We start from the raw sequence: 17,500 nt of genomic DNA, 5'->3' as shown, positions 1-17,500 counted from the left end.
TTTTGATATTACATGACAATACAATATCTATACAAAAACGTATATAAAAAAGAAATTAATTAAATTAAAAATTAATTATTGTAAAAGCGATAGATCATATTACAAACGTTATCTCTAACATTCGATTAAAAGAAATATACATTTGAAAGATTCTCTATGAACGAAAGATTAGAAATTGAATGTTAATATATAGAAACAATTTTATTTCATTTAAATCGTGATAATGAATGAAAGTATTGAAAATATGAATGAAATGATAGTACTACGTTTAAGTAGAGAAGGATTATGAATTCGATGAAGTAAGATGGAAGAATAAAATAGATTAGAAAAAAAAAAAACGAACAAACAAACAAACGAACAAACGAACAAACAAACAAGCAAACAAAAAGGAAGAAGAAACAGAAGAGAAAAAAAAAATAAAGGATTAAAGATGAGTAAGGATTAATCAGTTGTAACAGTATATAATAGCTGGACGTTAAGGTACTATATATACAATTGTGTGAATATATTGATAGGGTAATAGGAAATAGTTGCTAGAGGCTTAAAGCTATTGAATGTAACCGTGCTGCTGCACAAGATGAAAACGAAGCGGCGGCTCCGTATCACAGCATGCTCTTGTTGACATTGCATTAGCCTCGGTATAATTACCAGCGTATCGATCACCGTGTCAAGTGTAATTGATGCCAACGCGATTCTCTAAGCTAGCTCTAGCTCTAGCTCTAACTCTAGCTCTAGCTCTACCTCTACCTCTACCTCTACTTCACTATGACCTTTAACACTACCTTTCTCTCTACTTCCCTTTTTCTCTCTCTCTCTCTCTCTCTCTCTCTCTCTCTCTCTCTCTCTTTCTTTCTCTTTGTCACTGCATACTTTAAATCTCCGGCCAATAAAACGACACCACCTACCCCCCCCACCTTTACATATTCCCCTTCGATTTGCATCCGCAATTAACTATTAGCTATCGTCATTTACGTTTGATCGTACCGCGTACATATGCTTCGATGAACATTCAATTACTATACCTACATATTTTATTAAATATGGTCTAGTAAAGAGGCTCGAAGTAAAAAGCTAGCTGCATATTTTATTTTGTTTCTTTTTTTTTCTTTTTTTTTTTTTTTATTTTTTTTTCTTTCTTTCTTTCTTTTTTTTTCACCTCTTTTTTCCCCGGCTACACTTTTCGTTTCTTTTTTTTTTCTTCTTCTTCTTTTTTTTCTTTTTTTTTTTTTTTGCCTTTCTCTTTTTTTTCACCTCATTCGAAGCACTCATCGAATAATTGAAGTAATAAGTAATCGTTAACGTTTAACAACATTTCCTAAGTGCTTCTCTGATATTGTATGCGTGTTCCCTATATACGTTCTTTGAAAAGTAAATAAATATGATCAAGTTGGAGTATCGTTCGATTAGAAGTTCAAAAAAAAAAGAAAAAGAAGAAAAAGAAAAAAAAAAAAAAAAAAAAAAAAGAAGGAAAAAATAAAAAAAAAAGAAAAGAAAAGAAAAAGAAAGAAAAGAAAAAAAATTAGGAATAATCAAAGACGAAGAGAGAAAGTTTCTCTCTTTCTCTCTCTCTCTCTTTTTCTCTCTTTCTCTCTTTCTCTTATCTTGTCTATCCAGTCGAAAATTGAGACGTCGAAAGGTGCTAGATCGGAAATCACATATGGTACTGACGTATTCTAGATCATCTCACCGTATAGAACGATCATCTTGCAGTCTTGTATCACTGGGAATTGCTGGTTCGTGGGACGACGTTAATCGCGACGAAGTTGGCGCAATCCGTCAAATCGTTCACGTGTATCTACTACCGAGATATATCCCTCATGGCCAGATACTCGACCGTAACGATGATCGTTCTGTTCGTAGTTATCGAAAATGTCAGTTTAATTAATACCCTCGGCTGAACAGTGTCGAGTAACGTATCGATTGGCACTAGCCCTTAACTATATAGTTAATCCGATAGGATTGAATATTTGCCAATTATCGTTGCTGTTGAATGACCAAGTGAATATGGATCGACGTTCTTTTAATGTTGGTTAAAAAAAAAAAAAAAAAAAGAAAGGAAAGGAAAAAAAAGAAGAAAAAATGAAAAAAAAAAAAGAAGAAGAAGAAGAAGCAGAGAAAGAGATGAGATTCAATTTCATTTATATTTCCAGAATTAATCGATTTGACAATCTCTTTCTCTCTCTCTCTCTCTCTCTCTCTCTCTCTCTCTCTCTCTCTCTCTCTCTCTCTCTCTCTCTCTCTCTCTCTCTCTATTTCTTTCTCTCTCTATCTGTTACATATATATATATATATATATATATATATATATACGTGCACGCACGCGCGCATCGTAGCTATAATTTTTTTCCTCCTTTTATTTAATCGTTATCGGAATTATGAATTCCGAGCATAGTTCGATGATAGAAATGAAGCGTATGGAATGTTAAAGCTGGCCGAGAGAAGCAGAATTCTCTTTCTATATATATATATATATATATATTCACAAAAGAACACTGTCATATGCGGGTCTAACTGTATATACGCTTTGTTCATGATGATGAATAATCACGTTCGATCTTATGGACATTTTCGAAATTACAAATATATCAGTCCATGAGATGATTAATTCGAAAAATTAATTGTTGTAGATAAGATATATATATATATATATATATATATATATATATATATATATATATGAAAGTTTATTATTGAATTAATCTTAGTGATAAATTCGTACAACTTAAAAAAAAACAAAAAAAATCACGTAAATATATACACGTGTACAAAGTTCAATTCATACATTGAAATATATTTACTAATAATGTTTAATAATTATAAGTTGTGTACTATATATATATATTTTTTTTTTTACATTATATTTGTGTATAATTTCTTTTCTTTTTTTTTTTTTTTTTTTTTTTTTTTTTTTTTTTTTTTTTTTTTTTATAGATATAATTAATAAAAAAAAAAAAAAACAAAAAACAAAAAACCAGAAGAGGATTGAATTACAAAGAGTTTTATTTGATGATGCATCGTTACGTTTTTATTTATTTCGAAGATATAAGAAAATTTTGATCGTTTTTTTTTCTTTTTTTTTTTTTTTTTTTTTTTTTTTTTTGACGTCTCATCAATATTTGTCTTATATAAATAAACGAAAATTTATATTTGAAAGAGACAGGAAGAATCGTTTGTATCGTGCTGACTCATCGTCAAATACAGAGTCCACAAGGGAGGACAAATAAACCACGTTTTCCATGTATATTTGTCGATCTTTTTCGTCTCGCTTGGTAGTTCCCGGTTTATTGGTTAATTATCTCCCTCGTCGAAACGTCAACGTCCGCCAGGTATATAACGTTCATGCCCCGTATAAGGTACATCCGTTTTCCATTTTTGTCTTTTATTTCACGTTGGAACATTTTTAATATAAACAAACGAGTATCTTAATTTCAGTCGTTTATTACGAGTATCAAAATAACATAAGTCCATGTGTATCTTGTTAACGAAATGATTTGCATCTCAATTTATACGAATATATTAATAAACGTTAATAAATTTGTTTTTCTTTTTTCTTTTTTTTTTTTTTTTGTGGACCATAAATGGACATGGATTTTGTTTTCATAATTATGAAGATGTTATTAAGAAATATTTATATTTAATTTTTTAAATTGAATCACGTTTTTCTTTTTTTTTTCTTTTTTTTTTTTATACAGATTATTTTTTTATTTTTTTGTTTAATTCATTTAAAACAACGCGATAATATAGTATTATTGTTTTATTTAAATATCTATTAGATTATACGTTTGATTACATTATCTTTATTATGTTTTATTACTTTATGAGTTTATATTTATTTTATCACTTTGAATTGTTATATGACAGTGTTTAAAAATATTCATAATATATATTTTTTATATTTTCGAGATAAACAATTGTAAAATTTTTTTATTTTTGTTTTTCTGAGAAAACATAAGATATTTATATATCATTGTAGGTTTCTAATTTTAAATTTAATTCTAAATTTGCTAATTCTAAAAAAGAAACAGTTTTTAATTTTTTACAATATTATCCTTATACTCACACACATACACACATACACACACACACGTATGTATAAAGTAGAACTAGTCTGACATGGCATAGTTTTACTACATAACTTATGCTAGCCAATAGTTAATTAGATTTTGCGGGAAGTATACTTGCCTTACTTTTATAACAAATGATTTTGTAATTTTGTTTGACATATATGAACATTTTATAAAATCTGAATTGTAAATTGTGTTCATAAATAAAAAAAAAAGTTTCATTTATATTAAATTAAAGAGGCGAATTAATTTTTAAATCGTATATTTTTCTTTCTTTTTCAAATAATTGAGTTACATCACTTACACGATAAACGATTCATTTATTTATAAATGCGTACGATTATACTTTTTAATAAAGTTTATTTTTTTTTTTAATTTTTTTTTTTTATTTTTTATAAATAAAAATTAATCATTTTATTTATCGATAATTATTAACACAAAATATACTAGTTTTGTTATATAATTGTTTAACTGTGCATATACCAAGAAAAAATATAATAGAAAGAAATAGAAACAATTCTGAATGAGTTTCTGTTTTTTATTTATTAAGTGAGTACTCTATATTTAATATAATAATAATTATTATTATTACTATTAATAATTATTATTAAATTATTATTATTATTATTATATTAAAGTATTATAAAGTATTAATAAAGTAATAATAATTATTATTATTATTACTTACTATTACTATTATGAATATACAGACAAATTGCATTTTGATATTTTATAGAATCTTAATAGAACTTACATATATAGTTACGAAGTTTTCATCAAAAGATCGATATGTCCGTATCTTCTCGAAATATTTTGTGTTAAGTCGAGAAATTAGTTGTAATAAGATCTCGAAGTTAGTTGGGAACGATCTTGAAATTATCGTATTACCGTACAGGAAAGATGCTCGATGTCTCATCATAGTCCCATGTACGTAATATTTGGAATGAACAAACATAAGTATTGGACTACTACTGAGTATGGAAGTTCAAACGTGAATATATGTATTTATGTATGTACGTTATACACATATATACATATATACATACATACATACATACATACATACATACATACATACATACATACATACATACATACATACACATGGTAAAGGATCAATTACGTTTGACAAGTAACGTAACTCGATTTCTGCATCTCAAAAGGTATCGTGGTCTCAAACGGAACATCTAATACGTTCTGAATGTGATTTCATTACTTCGAAAAATTAAAATTGAACCGAACAAAATTCATTTTTAATTAATATTTATATAATCAATTAAATTATTATTATTTTAATAATTAATAACGATAACATGATATATAATTAAAAATATCGTGGAATTGATGGTTAAACGAATGCCGATTTTAATCGATTGTTGTGTTCGATGATTATTCCATTGTAATTGTATTTTATCTTTCATTTATTTATTTATTTATTTTTTTTTTTTTTTCTTTTTTACCAATTATGATCAATAATTCCTCATATTTTTCAATAGCTTGGATAAATATATTATCTATAATCGTTTGTGTATTACACGTATAAAATTTATTATTTCAATTTTTATTTGATAAACTTCAAAATTGATAGGTTAAAATAAACTCTATTCTATTTATATTTAATTCAATAATTTATATAAAAAATATATTAAAGGAAAATATAAAAGGGAATGAAAATATTTTGAATAAAATAAATGAGGTGATAAAATTTTAAGATACTTTCTATCATCTATATATCTTTAAGTGGTATCTCCATAACATGCGATACTTGTTTTGTAATGTAGTAAATCGATCTCAACATTATGGTTTTATTTTTCATTTAAAATGAGTTTAACATAAATCGATAGTTCTATCTCTCTACACACACACACACACATACACCCACATATATATATATATATATATTCTTTTAAAATATCAGTTATTTTATACTTCTTTTCTTACATTATCAATAAATCTACGATAGAATTTAGTTTATAAATTCATTGAAAGAAAACAACAAATCGTGTACGTTCTTTTACTCTTTTTATCGTTTGACTATAGAAAATTCCGAAACCGTTTGGCTATTTCTCGATCTGTTTCTTTAAAGTTTGTAAAGAGAAAGAAAGGGGAATCTTACGGTCGAGTCGCAATACCTAGCTCGGCACTTCTTTCGACAAAGCTTTGCCCGATCTAACAACAATAAGAAGAAGAAGAAGAAGACGTGGAAGTAGAAGTAGAAGAAGAAGAAGAAGAAGTAGAAGTAGAAGTAGAAGAAGAAGAATAAGAAGAGGAGGAAAGAGGAAGAAGAAAAGTCAGTGTCCGGTGGTGCGAGAGAAAGGTAGTAGAGAAGTTTAGAAAGTCGGTTGCACCCGGATTTATTTGTGTCGTTGAAGGCTGCTTCTTTTCTTCTCTCGCTGTAAGAGAGCAAAGTGGGATGCTCGTCCATCGTCCAGTTACCTTTTCTACCCTTATCATTGGCCCTTTTCTCGATTTTCCATCCATTCTAGCTTCTCCATTTTCTCTTTTACCTATTTTCTTCTTTTTATTCCGGATTTGACTTCGATGCTGCGTTTTCAAGACGTTATACACATACATTTTCTCTCTCTCTCTCTCTCCCTCTCTCTCTCTCTCTCGATCTCTCTCTCGATCTCTAAGTCTTTTGATTTCTTTCTTTCTCTTTTTCTTTCTTCCTATCTTTACTCCATCCTTTCTCTATCATTTCAAACAGAAAAGCCGCACGTTTCTCTTCGAGTTACTTTCTCGTGTCGTTTGACGAACACCAATTTTACGAAAAACCAGAATACTATGATCTTACGATTGTTCATCTTAAGGACGATGGTTGGATCCCTTTTCTAGGGCTTTCCTATCGAAATTGTTCTGGTAGAAAGTAACAAAGAAGGAAAAATAGGAAAGAAATGTGATGGATCTGAAATAGAAGAAAAGAAAGAAAAAGAAAAGAAGGATGGTGGGAGGGAGGTAAGGAAAGAAGGGAAGGAAGGAAGGAAGGAAGGAAGGAGGAAGAAAGGAAAGGTTTATACGTTCGTGAAAAACGACAACGAGCTACGATAGGACAGGTGAATCCGTTTGGTCGAATTGCATCGTCGTTTGACGCTAAGTGCTACTGTAATTACAGTAGGAGGGTTTAGTAGAAAGAAGAAGAGAGAGAGAGAGAGAGAGAGAGAGAGAGAGAGAGAGAGAGAAAGAGAGAAAGTAGGAGAAGAGTAAAGAAGAGCAAACCTCGGTTGTTTCGAAAGAAAGTAGGTACGGTTTGTCGGTGATACCGAGACGACGTTCTCCTTCAAACTTTTACAAGGAATGGGGACCACGAAAATCAAGGAGACAAAGAGAAACAGATAGATAGATAGATAGAGATAGAGATAGAGAGAAAGAGAGAGAGAGAGAGAGAGAGAGAGAGAGAGAGAGAGAGAGAGAGAGAAAGAGTGATAGAATGAAAGTGGAAGATGGGGAAGAGGGAAGGAGAGAAAGATAGAAGATCCTTCGTTTCGTGCTTCGGTGAATTTATTAGGGCGTAGACTTCGTTACTGTCGTTATACTGTACTTCTACGAGACCGGTAATTTTACTTGTGTGAAAGATACATCGTTCCAGTAGAGCTTACGTACTTTTTTCTTTTACCACTTCGTTCTCTCTCTCTCTCTCTCTCTCTCTCTCTCTTTCTTTTTCTTTTTTTTACCTTCTTCCTCGAATAGAAATTGTCTCAAGCTTGGTCTTCATTGAAATAATTGGAAGCATTTCGAAAGCTCGATTGCCGATTGAGAATTCATCCGAGAAAAATTGTATGATCGTATTTTTATGAAATATATTAGATATTATATTGTAAAAGTTTTGTCTTTTTTGTGGTTTTTTTTTGTGTGTGGGTGTGGGTTTTTTTTTTTTCTTTTTTTTTTTTTTTAGATAAAAGGAAATAATGCAAACTTTTATATTGTTTATCAATATATTTAATTAATAAACGATGTAAATGTATATCTATATATATTATAAATAAAAATATTATAAAGTATTATTAAAGAAAAATATTCATCAGGATTATTATGGATTCTAATGATTATTTCGAAAAATATTTAGACAGATCAATTTTGTTGTTACCGGGAGAGAGAGAGATTTTCTTTTCATAAATTCTACTCTTTCATTTTAAATTGACTCATTGAAAAATTTTAAATCAATGACAGGGATTCAATGGAATATGATTTTTGAAAGATATTTGAATTGTCTTTACAACGTTGCTATTTTAATAATTTTCTTTCAATAGTATGCGAGAAGAAAGATACGTATCGAAGTATCAGGTTAAAAATAATTTTTATTCAATTAAATATACAATATATTTATTGCCGATCACTGTGATAAAATCTTTATTCTATGTTACATCGTTCTTTTTTTTTTTTTTTTTCCTTTAGAATATGTCCGATGTAATTTGACAGTATTTTTTGATTATGTATCACTGAAATGTTCATTTTTTTTTTTTCTTTTTTTTTTTTTTTCTTTTAATGAAGCTAGTTTGTTGTGTTAGCATTCTCGATTGTAAATATCTCTATAGAAAAAAAAAAAAAAGAAAAAGAAAGAAAGAAAAAAAAATCCAATTAATGGATAAATCTAAATCTCAAATAAATCAAATTATACAGGCTCTCCGATGAAATTATTTGATAGAAAGAATGGACCAATAATTTCGTTATCCAAGATACCAGTCGGCACACGTTCATCGGAAATACATCGAATATATTGCAGAATGTTCGACGTATCACACGAACGAAAAGACTTTATTACTGTTCGGAGGTTGGCGATACACAGTTTGAATATTTAATAGAATAAATCAACCTGATACTTCGAAACTGATGTTCACGGAAGTTATTCGCTCGAAATTAAAAAAGAAAAAGAAAGAGAATAAAATAATATAAAATAAAATAAAATAAAATAAATAAATAGTACAATTGTAAAGAGAATTAAAAGATCTTTCAAACGATATACATTATAATCTATATGTTCCTCTTGAAAACAAAATAGATATTTTTCGAGAAAAAAAAAAAAAAAACAAGAAAAAAAAAGTCACTAGATTTTATAATAATTCTAATGGATAATTTTCGTTGAGACATCCTTGTACATCATGAATTAAACAGATTTATAGTTTTACATTTATCTCAGGATAAAATGGCACCGTCCTCGTATAAATAATAATTAAAATTTTTCGATCATGGCACAATTTATTATATATATATATATATATGTATGTATTTGAATATCACAATTTAAGTTTGAACAAAAATGAACTTTAAAAACGCATCTTGCGTAAAAGGTAGGATAAGCGATCGTAAAAGTCCTTAAAAAGGACTTTAGTAAATTGATCGAGTTCTCTCTCAACGACAAAGTCGATTCTTGACTTTGGTTTTTTTCTTTTTTTTCTTTTTTCTTTTTTTTTTTCCTTAAGCGACGGAATCCCTTTTGCTGGTTGATCATAAGCCGCAAGTAAAATTGGAAATCCAAAGTTTTCGGCCGAAGTCCGAAAGTCCGACAAGTAACATAAGACCTTTTACTATCGTAATATCATAAAAATCATTGAAGCTTAATAAGGAACTAGCATTATCGATAAAAACCGATCATGTTTTTGCGTTTAAGCAAATGGTATTTTTATAATAGACATATAAGATTGTGATAAAGTTGTATGTGGCGAATAATCGATAATACGTACCGATAATTGACAAATATTTATTTAAATTTTAAATATACATAATTAATTAAAATTGATTAAAATCGAGATAATTTATTAGAAGAAAAAGAAAAGAAAAAAAAAAAAACAGAAAATATCTTTATTCTTATTAGACATTCATATTCGAGATATTTTGATGATTAATATAATTAAATTAATCATTAAAGATCGTACATCGAAGTTCGTATTACGATATGTATAATTAAATTATTAAAGTAATATTTATTTCTTGATCGAATAAATGAAATTATTTGTTTTTTCGAAATCATTGAAATGGTAAAATTAATAGATAAAGAATATCGTAGTAAAGGCACATGGATAAATTCACTTGGAATTTTCTCTTGCATGGAAACCTGTGAGAGAGACAGGGGCAATGATTTATTTCACGATGTTGACCCTTGCAGATACGATAGAAGAGGATATTGCAAAAGAAAGAAAGAAAGAAAGAAAGAAAGAAAGAAAGAGATAGGAGAGATAGAGAGGAAGAGAAGAAAGTAGTTGTCCTCCACTATGGTTTTTTATTTTAAAACGTTTTCGCAAAGAGAGACTTCCGTGAAGTATTTTTCCGTCGTAAACAAAAACGTGTCAGCGACAAACTCCGCAAAATCCTCCAACAGCGTTCTACAACGCGAGAAAAGTGTAAAATCCTGTGGGGTAGTAGGATAGTCTAAAAGTTCATTGGTGGAATAGAGAGACTACTTCTCTCTTTCTTTCTCTCACGAGACAGCCTATTGTTCTCTTTTAATCGGTATATTCAACGAGTTTTGGAGCCGAGTAGCATGTTACGGTGTAGAGGTGTATTATGCATTTGCTCGTTTACCCAGCATCTTTTAAAGGGTTATAATACCTGGAAATTTTCTTTTCTTTTCTTTTTCTTTTTTCTTTTTTTTTTTTTTTATATGTAAATAAAATAAATTTTCCTACAGCTGTTTTTATATTATATTATATTGTTCCAATATAGTAAATAGAGTTTAAAAAATTATTTATATTTATGAAGCTTTCGAAATATTCTTATTATTAAATTATAAATCTTTTATCGTTACTTCAATAGATTTCAATCGTTGTACTTTATTTATTTCAGCTTCATTTATATTATTATATGTAACAATAGTATTAAATTTATTTATTATGCAAAAGAATTAAAAGAATCTACTAGAGAGAGAGAGAGAGAGAGAGAGAGAGAGAGAGAGAGAGAGAGAGAGAGAGAGAGAGAGAGAGAGAAAGAGAGAGAAAGAGTTTTATATTTTTATATTAGTAATTTTTATTTAATTATCAATTATTATAATTATATAGATTTCTATAATTTTTATATAGTAAAATTCTTCATTATTCGAATTATTAGAGAGAGACAGGAACGTTCGTATAAGGAAATACAAATTTTGTTTTCTTTGATAATTCATTATTTTATATTTTGAGGAAAAATAATATACAGTTTATTTTTATTTATAAAAATCGATTTGTAAACTAGTATATATGATTTAGAAAATATATATGAATAATTTTCATACGTTAGATCAAATAATATTGATTAATGTGATAGGACTCTTCGATGATCTTCGAAGCAAAATCTATCCATATCCATTCGATTATGTCAGTTCAAACTAGACACGAGTCAACGTTTAATCCATAAACTTTCGTGATTTAGATTAGCATCACACATGTCATGTACACGTATATACGTACATCCATATGTACATGAATACGTACATACGTAACACGTGTATGTACATTCCCTCGAATCTTCGTGAGTCGTGCTCTGGACAACAAACATCCTCGTTAATAAATCGGTGTATTTTATATGCGAAACTGTGTTATTGTGACAGCTGTCGAGTGCAGACACGCGTTGAACATACGCGTGGTCGCGTGCATTTCTCGTTACTCTTAGTGAACGCAAACGTACCAATTCCGAGGTTCTTTTAACGTTAAAAAAGAGATATCGAATAGAGGGATACATAGGTGAGAGGAAAATCAGTACGACAAAAAAAAAAAAAAAAAAAAAAAATACAAAAAAAAATACAAAAAAAAAATATACAATGATTTACGAGAACGATCTTTCGCGAATGGATGATTATTTTTTCTCGTTTCGTATTCCTTTTATTATTATTTTTTTTTTTTTTTTTTTTTTTTTTAACAAGCAGTAAATGTCAGATAAATGGAATGATCGAGTATCGCCTCGAGAAATATTTCGAGATGCTTTTGAAAATATATTATATATGTATTAATATTTTTTGAAACCGTTTAGAAAAACATTTTACAGGATAGGTACATCCAATCGACGTTATTTACATCATTCTCTGTAAAAAAATAAAAAAAAAAAAATTAAGAAGATAAACTAACATAAATTTAAATCTGCTCTTAATATTTTTTAATTCGCAATAATGTATTAAATAAAATGATATATAATAATTATATTAAATATTCAACAAAAAGGTATTCCTAAAGATTTTATAAGTTTTATTTTTATTATTTAATACATTTAAATAATAAAAATAATTCACATATTTAAATGTTTCCTATATGACTTTGTTACGATAGATTTGAATTTCAACAAATTTTATCCATTCATTTACATTTATTATATAAGAAATAATCTTAAAATTCCGTCCGTATGTTCAAATATTCCACGTAATTTTCGACAAATTTTATTCAATTCCTTTATTCGTCCATTTCAAATTTTACTATAACAAAATTTGTTATAACACGAAAACAAAGTCAAAATAAAACATATATACTTAAATAAATAATATATATATATATATATATATATACATATATATTTTTTTTTTATGTTTAACATAAAAATGTTTCCAAAGATTAATAATCTTTAATAATTTCCTATTTATTCTGAGACAGAGCCCACCTTACGTATATATATTAAACGATCTTTATATACATACATACATACATACATACGTACATACGTACATACGGTACATACTTTAAGGATAAAATACTTTGGGAAGCTAATAAACGTTCATCGAGCCGATATGGTTAGAGACTTATTTGTTTTTAGAAAGAACGACTGGGATGTTTCCGTGAATAGACTTGGCCGAATGTAGATAGAAAGATGGTAGGCTAAAGCGAGAGAGTAAATCGTACGAGATTCGACTGTTATTTTGTTTACCCTCTTTCTCCGTTTTAATCCGGCCTGGCGAGCTTTTAAACTTTCGAAACCGCGGAAATTGTTCGCATCGCAGGTCAATCGGTTCCGTGGTACACGCGCCGTGGACGCATCCGTCCATTCGGAAGTGCGTTTTACCGATCTGAAGGGTCATTCGATTATACATAAAGCTGGCCTTTTTTTCTTCTCTCTCTCTCTCTCTTTTTTTTTTATATTGGCGTTAGAAGTTGCACGTGTCCAAGCCGAATGGCAATTTTGTTAAGTGAGTGCCATCGTGTTTGTTGAGCGGAACGAGGTGAAAAGTGAACCGAAGTTAATTTTGTTTCGACGTTCTTCCGATGTAAAATGTTATATTATAAATAGAGAAGTAAATAATATTTATTTATTATTTTAACATCATGTTTTAATATTTTTGTTCGTTATATTGTATTATAAAAATGACGTATAAAGGAGGAAAATGGAATTCGTTTTTTGGAAATAAATTGAAAATATGTTACGATGGTTATAATGTTTTTAAATTAACGTCTAAGTTTGTATATTAAAATATTAAATGATATAAGATAAAATATTCTAATCTCTTTTATAATTTCTTTTTAAGTTTTATTTATTCTTTTTTTCTTGTTTTTTTTTTTTTTTTCTTTTCTTTTTTTGGCTCACAAAATTAATTAACGTTAGATCGTATTTGAAGGTTTGTCGTATAGTATAGTATAATACAGTAGTTATAATTTTTAAAAGTATTTCGTTATATAATTATTATAATTTTCTATATTTATAAAAATATCTCGTTATATATAATTCCAACATATCTGAAAATATATACTTCAATACAAATAATATCAATATATTTGTTAAAATTGATTATTAATCGTTATAGTACTTTATATGCATTTCGTGTAAAATTGAAAAATAGAGTAATTTTTGAGATGTGTCCAATCGAAGTAAACATAATTCTCTCTGAAAAATAGAAGTTATTTTCATTTTTTTCTCTCTCTCTCCCTTCCCCCCTTTCTCCCCCGAAATGTATAAAGTATTACTTTGTGAAAGAAATGAATAGAAATATTATTTCATGCAAATGAAATAAAATGTCATAGCATGGGTTTAAATTGTTATAAAAATGATAAGCCATGGATATATCGGTTCAAAGATATCAAAAGAGTGATTAAAGGAGAATTTTTAATTAATTAATAATTAAAATCAAAGACGAAAAAGGCGTAATATATAGAAAAGTAAGTAATAGAATTTTAATAATTATCTTCTCTCTCTCTCTCTCTATCTCTCCCTCTCTTTATGTTTCTATTAATAATATCGAAGTCCAAGGGGGAAGAAGAAAATTCAAAAAATACGATTTCGCGATTGCTTTTTACGCGTCTCAGATTGACGAATCGCCGAGAGGCAAGATTTTCTCGTTAACTCGCGACGCGACGGATTCGATAATGACGATGATGATAAAAGGACCGGTAATAAGAATTCCTTTTCGTAAGTTGGTACGAGGTAAAGAGACTATAGGAAGGATAATCGACGTGGCGAAGAAAGCTTCTAGATAGACGTCGACGATCTTGAGTTACCGTCACTGAGAAGTACGTTTGACGAGGAATAACGGCAACGTTTCGTCGTCATCGGCTTTAATAGGCGGTTCTTTTGTCGAACGAACGGACAGAGAACGTACTTAGAAGTGCTGATACTTAATCAAACTTATTATATAGAGCCAGCTAGAGAGTTCTGGGCTTCACTTCAGCCATTTTAAAGTAGGGATAACCGTGAAAGTTTCCAAGTATTTCTTTTCTATTTTTCTTTCATAGTGTCTTCCTTTTTCTTTTTCTTTTGTGTGTGTGTGTGTGTGTTTTTTTTTTGTTACTTAATTGTTTCAACGGATACTTACAGAAAAAAAAAAGAAAAAAAAAATAGGGGAGAGAAAGATAGATCTTCTTTAATATATGAAATTTGGAAAACCGAAGTTACCAATGAAAAACATCAGCAACGAGATATTATTACAGCAAAAAGTAAAATAAATTAAAATAATAGAATTTCTCTGCCGAGTGAAAAGTAATAACGATCCGTTGCTTTGTTTTAATTCAAACGTTATTTTTTTTTTTATTTTCTTTTTCTTTTTTTTTTTTTTTATTTTATTTTATATATATATATATATATATATATATATATATATATATAAAGATAACGTTGAAATTTTAGAAGAAATAATTCCAACAAAAATTTGATTTTTCACCGGTAGTAGTTCAATTGATTTCGGGATTAAAAACAAATGGTTATTTCGAATTGCATTTTCGTGGTACACGCAGCATTTGTAAATCGTTCTCTCGTCTTTAAATTAAAAATATTACGAGATAAAATTATATGCAGCTAAGCTAATCTCATTTGTGAACTCGTGTAATAATGAATAAACTGGTATCGGTTTACGATAGATATATTTTTTTTTCTTTTTTTCTAATGTATCTTTGCATATAATGCAGTTCACGTCTTTTTCATTGTTTCAGAAAAGTCATGGCATCGTCGATGCATTAATCATTACTACGGTATAATTTAAAATGTAATATTCTCAGCGTGTGCGCGCAAGAGTTTTAACGTCATATTAAAACAACTTCGTAATCCAGATATAACATTCAGACTTTCGTAATTTCGCACACATCAACGTGAATGGCCATGGCGTTTCATTCACAGAAATCCAAATTGGAAAATTACCTTTCGTCATAGAACGAAGAAATAATCAATCCTATTGATGGAATTAAAAGGAAATAGAGAGAGAGAGAGAGAGAGAGAGAGAGAGAGAGAGAGGCGGAGGAGAGAGAAAGAAAATAAAAGAAGTCAAAGAAAATTCATAATTTATAATATTTGACAAGAGGAAAATGAAAGGAAGAGATTTTATTGGATTACAGAGAACAATTGTCGTCTATTAGTCCGATTAGATGTACTATATACTTTACGAATTTTCAATTTAATAATCGCAAGAACAATGGACTTGCCGAATGGCCCAATATATTTTACTTTTCAATATGGTATATCTGGTATTTTAACGAACGAAATATATCCTATACTCGGAGAAAAAGAAATCTCTATTTTGTATTTTTTTTTCTTTTTCTTTTTTTTTTTTTTTTTTTTTTTTTTAATTTGTTGTTTGTCGCTTTTACCGTAATAGAAAGACATCGTTAAACGAGATATCCGCAATGCATTGTTCTCCTTTTTTTCTTCTTCTTCTTCTTCTTCCATTAAAAAATCAAGATAATTAAAAGTTAATAACGCATAGCTTTGTGCCCTACCTGCCGCCGGTGCCGAGACTTTCATCATTCGAATAGACGAAGTTAACCATTTTATCAAGGTAGCGCTTTACTAGAACGAACGTTGTACGAACGTTGGTAGATAACAAGTACGACAATTTACTTTCCTTGAATTTTCTTCATACCTTTCTTATTCTCATCTCGCTTGCACCAGTTGTATACCAGCCGTATCTTTACTCGCTTGATGTAGAGCCTTTTCAGAAAAAAGAAGAAGAAGGAGGAGAAGAAGGAAAAAAAAAGAAAGAAAGAAAGAAAGAAAGAAAAAAAAAACTCAATTAAGAGGACAAACGCGAAAGGTCGCTCGGGGGTTGGTAGTAAAGAGTAGTGAAAAATGCGAGGTAGGCGACGTACAAGGAAACATCTAGTTAATGTTTGCCAAGGCTGGGCTTTGTCTCCAAACGAATTTCCTCTGTCCTTCTTACATTTCGGCTAGATTCACTTCACCAATATCTTTTCAACCACTATCACTACTACTACTACTACTACTATTACTATTACTATTACTACTATTACTATTATTACTATACACTACCTAAGTCTTTTTCGTCTATCAGAAGTGAACATAGACGAATGGTAATATATACTGAAACGAGAAAAGCTAGTCTGTTTCAAGTTGGTTGATCATAAGAAAATACTACAATAGTTTCGTGAAGTTTAAAAGCACAAACTCAAAGTCTTCGTCGTAGTCGTCGTCGTCGTCGTTGTCGTCGTTGTCGTCGTTGTCGTCGTTGTCGTCGTCGTGGACGATTTGCTAGAGTAAGAAAGGAGAAGAGGAAACGAACGATTCAATTCCGTTTCCAAGTTCTAACGGTGAATTCAAGTAGGGTAGGCAACTTTAACCCTCTTACTGCATTATATTACGCCGAAGAATCAATAAGATGGGGGTAGTCGTCAAATAAATTCTAGTAATCGAAACGTCTGATTTTATATGATCGAGATTATTCAACGACGTCACTTCGAGTACCTTCAAATCATGCTTATTTCATTCGCATTAATATTTCCATTGATACATTTATTCTTATATTCACATATATATATATACTTATACATACAAAAATAAGCGTGTGTATGTGTGTACATATGTATACATATACATATGTATACATATGTAATTACGAGGCTTAGTAAATTGACAGACTTTAACGATAAAAAAGAAAAGAAAAAAAAAAAGGAAAAAAAGAAAAAAATAAATAATTTTCAAAATAATTTTGCTAAAGAGAAATTGAATTTATGTTAATATTCCTGTTAATATTAAATTTGTTTTGCGTTATAACATTTACGTCAATGAAAATAATTAAATCGACAGTTAAAGCAAAAGAGATTTTATAT

The 17,500-nt window shown here is 29.0% G+C and overlaps 1 protein-coding gene and 1 long non-coding RNA gene across 5 annotated transcripts in view; one reads left to right on the top strand and one right to left on the bottom strand.

Moving 5' to 3' along the window:
- LOC118442064 (uncharacterized) overlaps positions 1–17,500 on the top strand; it is a 136,208-nt gene that overhangs the window by 41,330 nt on the left and 77,378 nt on the right. The window lies entirely within an intron of this gene.
- LOC146872495 (uncharacterized) overlaps positions 1–17,500 on the bottom strand; it is a 143,166-nt gene that overhangs the window by 89,889 nt on the left and 35,777 nt on the right. The window contains exon 3 of one of the 3 annotated variants that reach the window (XR_014983067.1): positions 17,422–17,500. This exon is cut by the window's right edge and continues 287 nt beyond it. The exons of the other annotated variants lie outside the window; for them this stretch is intronic. This is a non-coding gene — a long non-coding RNA (uncharacterized LOC146872495). Of the gene's footprint in view, positions 1–17,421 lie in introns of those variants that run through there. 3 annotated transcript variants of the gene reach the window in all.

This window comes from Vespa mandarinia, chromosome 16 (genome assembly GCF_050613455.1).
Source record: "Vespa mandarinia isolate Hongniang chromosome 16, ASM5061345v1, whole genome shotgun sequence".
Classification (NCBI taxonomy): Eukaryota; Metazoa; Arthropoda; class Insecta; order Hymenoptera; family Vespidae; genus Vespa; species Vespa mandarinia.
Note: the sequence above shows the minus strand (reverse complement) of the source record. Positions and strands in the feature narration are given on the sequence as shown.